Below are 5,556 nucleotides of genomic sequence, written 5' to 3'. Positions count from 1 at the left end.
TGCAGAGGGACAAGGACAAGAGAATTCCTGAGTCTGACCAGATGCAGGTGTGGTGATTCCCAAGATCCTGTTACTGCACTGCAGTAAAATAACAGCTGCTTCTGCTCCATGTTCGAGTTGATACTAGATTGACAAGATCAAGTGATGCCACTTGACCCATAGACTTGAACCATAGACACCTTTTACTGCTGAATGCATAATCTTTCTTGCTGAACCCCCACCAAACACACCTCCAGGTCTTATCTGTTCTAAACTAAGTATTTATTCATATGGTTGCTTTATGTAAAGTGCAAAGATCCTCATTAAATGGAAACCAGAAAGCTTCATTATTAAGGTGGAACTGAGCTGGGAACACACAGAGTGAAATTACCAACCTTCTGTGTTATTTTGGAAAGAAACACTTAGTGCCTCAGGCAGCTGGTGCAGTGTGGTGCTAAGGCCTCCTGTTACCCCTGACCTCACTCAGGGAATGACTCTGGGTTTAAGGTGCAGATTTTTTCTGGCCGTTATGCAGAGATAGAAGAGATGCCCCAGGCTGAGGGGAGCAGAGCTCTCCGGGAGTGGCAGGCAGGGACACCAGCAGCAGCAAAGGAGCAGAGAAGACACCAGACCCAGCAAACCAGAAAAATACCATTTGGCTTTTGGAGAAGGTCTAGGCCAGATGGGAAGAGGCTAGGGCATGCAGCTGCACACTGGCTATCACTCTTGTTTCTGCCTGCAGCACCACCACAGCTGGATGACCACACGGGAGTTCTGGGCAGGGATGAGTTTTGTGCACACAAAACTCCACAGCACTTGAATGCTGGCATTCACTGCAGGTAAATACAAATATTCCTGTGCTTCTATGTTCTCATTTATATTATAAATGCTACTCAAAGAGTTTGATGCAAAAGACATACAGAGAATTCAGAATGTACAGGCAGCAAAGGTATTTGTCTAAAGCTGGAAATTAACTCTGTTTTCCCTTTCTTATATTCACTGAATCCAGTAGAGATTTTACCCAACCACCAGGACTGCAAATCTCAGACTACACCAGACAAGACTCATAACATTTTGTTCCTAAGTAATAGGTGGTTGCAAAGACAAGGTAAAATTACAGAGGGTAAGAAATCAGTCTCCAAAATTCACACTTCTGAATAATCAGCTTTTCAGAAGCAGCTTGTTTTCCACAGTAAAGAACAGCTCTTTTTTTATTTCAAACCCTTCAGGAACATTAACATGCTTGGTGCAGATCAGTACCCTGACAGGTATGACATACCTCTTATCTCAAGGACAGCACCTCAAAGGCAAAATGCCACATCTGTCACATGGGAATATCAACAATTGTCCAGTCATCTTGAGTACGAATAAAGTACAAAACCCACCAGTTCCATGTCCGATCAGCTGCTTTCTAAAGCTGCTACATACACCTCAATACATGCGTTAAGACTGTTTGTTTCATTATGGTACTTACTGGGCATACAGGATGGACCAAGATTGTATTTGTGAAGGAAGACCAGGAAAGCCAGGAGAGACATAATGCAGAGAGACACTGCGGTACCATGCACATGCTCGAAGTCATGCAGAGCCACTTGTAGAGATGGGCATGTGCAGGTATTCATGTCTGTGCACATGCACAAATCCTGCTGGAGGTGGAGTGGGGTGAGGAGAGCTGGTGGGTTATCCCTGCCTCCTCCTGCGTGTCATAATTCTAAAGGCTGTGGTGCATGTTGGTGGATGTGTGTATATCTTTTTCCCTTTGTTTTGTTTATTACTTTTAATCCCCTGGGGCGTATCTCTGAGCTGAAGAACTCTAGAGCTGATACAGCTTTTTAAAGTGGGGATTATGTAAATGCATATTATGGGGCTTTCATAAATAGGGATTATTTTTTGACTACATTTGAGCGCTTCCTTTGGAGCCATTAAGGTCTGTTGTGTAAACAGGAATTTAGTGACTGCCTAATCTAAATTTCATTGATTCAATAAAAGATCACAACATCATTTTTTGCATTCATTTTGGTCTCATGAGAACACATTTCTGGACAATTTTCAAATAATTACAGGACTGCATATGACTACAGCTAATCACAGTGAGCATACCTCACACATTTATATTAACTGTTCTCTCTGATTCATTCTCTAGTTCTCTTCCTCTCTAGTTTTATGGCTAAATTCAGTTGTACCAGCCACTAACTTTTCTAACTGTCACTCACCAAATTAAGAATTCTGCAAGTTTAAATGAGCAAAGCAAAAATAAATTTTTGCCAAAAGGTACAGCCACCCAAAAAGTTGTAAAAATTTCTTATCTGTGCTCCTAGATGTCCTAGATGAAAGACATTTAGGCATCATGCTAAAAATTCTGAGAAATGCTGCCTCTTCTCAGGGCAGTTTCACACTTACAGACAGATTCTACTTTGACTCTTGGCCTCCTCTCAACTGACAGGTAATGCTGGTGTCTTTCCTTGATACAGAAATGGTGCGGAGCCCCTGTTCCAATGGTCAATCCAGTTATTTCAACTGGTGTCTGAGATGGGCCCAGACAGGAGCAGCAGCTGCTCACTGAGTGCAGGAGGCCCAGATGTTTCTGCCCAGAGGCAGTTTCCCAGTGACTAGATGTCCTGACACAACACAGCTGCTCATCGCAGACCATTCCCAAGCAATCCTGAGCCTCCCTGTTCCCTGGGCCTGGTCAAGGGAGCAGAGCATGCGCTGCACTGCCAGCAGATCCCTCGCTGTGCACAGCAGTCCCAGCTCTGCTCCCTCCATGCCGAGCCTCCTCGTTATTTCAGTCCTCCCACTGGCCTCAGATCCAGCTGCATTCAGCAGGTTCTGATGCTGTCACAGTCACACAGAGAATGAATAATATCGAACATTGCCCATGGGGTTGTTTATTCCTTGAAGAGGGAATGGACTGCATGCCAATATCCCTGGCAAGGCTTAATGAAGGAGCTAGCTTTTGCTAGGAAACCTGGATGCCCTCCTACAGGGATTTGCTGGATGATATGGCTCTGAAAAGCTATGTAAAAATAAGAACAGATATAATAAAAATTTTTTTTCTAAAAATGGGAAGACACTTTCAACATAATGAAATCTTGGCAGGGTCTTTCAAGCGGCACAACTCCGCAGTCCCAGACCTCAGTGGAGACAGGGATACCAGAAACACAAATATGCAGGTCTGGCTCTTGAAATTAGTGCTTATGTTATTTAATAAAAGACAGAACTTTGCCACCCGGCTCTCACTTCTGGAGTTGGGAATCACTGAGGGAGGAGTTAAATGGGAATTTCTCATCTTCCTCTGCTGTTTGCTGTTCCCAGTCTTTAAGTTCTACTTCTATTAAGCAGAACAAGCCAAAAGCATAATCTAAACACAATGCCTTGGTTTACAAAGATCATTTGATCAAACATAAACCATCACTACTGTGTAAACAGTCCATGATGGGGACCTCAGTTATCACACATGATGTGTTTTCCCCTTCGGTAATTTCTGAAATATATAAAACAGATGAAAGTTTGAAATGCAATCCAGTCTTCAGCCTTTGGAAATGATTTATTCTATTAATGATTTACTGATTTATATACAGCTTATTTTGCATAAAGTTAGAGCTGGGCACATTTATTCATTGTGATTCCCTTAAAAATGGATATAAATATCAAAAGCAATTGGCTACCAAAAATTTGAATATTACAGCACTGCATCATGGAGAGTTGACATGAATATGAGTCTAGGTCAGAAAAAATATACAGAAAAAGCTTAACCAAGTATGATATTTTGCAGCATGTCACTGAATAATTTGAAAGGCTTCTATTCATTACAAACATATGCAGTGTGTGCAAAGGATTCCTCAGGAAAGTATGAAAGATGGCATTATTCTCCTAATGACATATGCTCCATGATCTATTGGAACCCATCTCTCCTACAAAGTCCAGCCTTTCTCTAGGGCTGTATACCTGAAAAGAGACACTGGGTTCAGTGAAAGAACTAATTACACATAATTCCACAGCCAAAAATGCACATGTTCAGTCCCAAATTTGTCCCCAAGGACAGTGGATAGCTGAGACTGCCAGCAGCAAGGTGTGTCACTCTTGTAGCTGGTCTTTCCATTATTCAGCGAAACAAAGCCCATTAGCTACCCAGGCTCCTGACGGGATGCTGAGCTCTCGGCATGGACCAGCATCAATCCTGAGGCTGCAGTTTTGGCCCTTGGCTGCTCAAAGGCAGGAGCAGTTCCTGTGGGGCCAGGTGTTGCCACCATCCCACTGCAAGCCTGGAGGAGGAGACAGACCTTTCCAGCCCTGTGTAATCCCACCCAACTAGCTGCTCTAGAAGCTGGGTAAACCAGGACAAGGGTCAGTGTGCACCAAATCAGAGTGATCACAGGGTGGTTGTGGGCAGCACTTTCATCCTGTGGCACCAGGGGCTTGATGCATCACAGCCCACAGGTCCACCGCTGCACTGGGAGGTGGGCAATGCAGGCAGAGGTGGGCACTGTGCTGTGCACTGAGCTGCACATGTGCTGATGTGGGGTGTTGCAGCAGCTGTACTTGGTCCCCCCAAGCCCAGAAGCCAACTAGTTCTTCTGTCTGCTGGCTCCAATAGTCCCAGCATGGAGGGCTGGAGTACCCAAGTCCAAATCAGTGCTTTGGTGCACAGAAATGACCAAGTGCCTCCAATGCAGAGGGAAGGGATGTGGGCCACCTCACGAAAAGCCTTTCAGGAGGCTGCAGTTAATGTCCTTAACAGCAGCGAGCCACCCTGCCCAGATGAGGAGATCTGTGTGTGGCCATTGACATGTTGTACTCGTACACATATTGATCCGACGGTTCATTGTTCACCCAAGCCCTTGGCAAAGGTCACTGTCTCTGCTCCCATTTTACAAATGGAGCACAGAGACAAAGATTAATTTTTAGAAGTGATTAATTTCCTGGTGCCCACCCTGATTCACTTTGGGCCTCAAGCCCCAGATGAAGTCTGGAGCTGGCTTAATTAAGACGTCCCTTGCCCCTCTCCCAGCATTGCCAGACATGTCTGTTTCTTGTTGTCCTTGTCTTTTCCCACAAATTCCTCCACCCTTTATCCTGTGCCAACCCTCAAACCGGCTCAGAGACTTGCCTCTGAGGCAGCATCCAAGACCCACACTTCCCATGACGCCCAAACAATCTCAGATCCTCACTTTTTGGCCCTTGGTGCTCTAAACTGTGGAGTGCTTAGGAAGGAGGTCCCCCCCTTTGCAGGGTCCAAGTCTACCATAAAGGTCATTTTTAATGTCCCAGGTTGGTCTTGATTACCACGCAGTCCAGTGGCTAAGGACTAACTGGCCACCTCCGCACACCAGCTGCAGGAGCCAACGTGCCCCACCTGCCTTACAGCAGCCAAAACCCAACGGGGAGAGGGGCCGAGCCGCCCCCGCGCCCGGCCCATGTGGCCGGGGGCAGCTCGGCATGAATGAACCGCCCTCCTCCAATCGGCGGCCGCTCCGCCGCGGGCTGCCCCGCCGAGCGCCTCCGCCGGCCAATCCCGTCGGCAGCGGCCGCCCGCCGCCGGCCAATGGCGACGGGGAGCGCGGGGCGGCACCCCCC

Source organism: Corvus kubaryi, unplaced genomic scaffold (genome assembly GCF_017639235.1).
Source record: "Corvus kubaryi isolate FWS band 111438036 unplaced genomic scaffold, C.kubaryi_AGA036_p1.0 split3-37304, whole genome shotgun sequence".
In the NCBI taxonomy this organism is placed as follows: domain Eukaryota; kingdom Metazoa; phylum Chordata; class Aves; order Passeriformes; family Corvidae; genus Corvus; species Corvus kubaryi.
The sequence above is the reverse complement of the archived record's forward strand: the minus strand, read 5'-3'. Positions refer to the sequence as shown.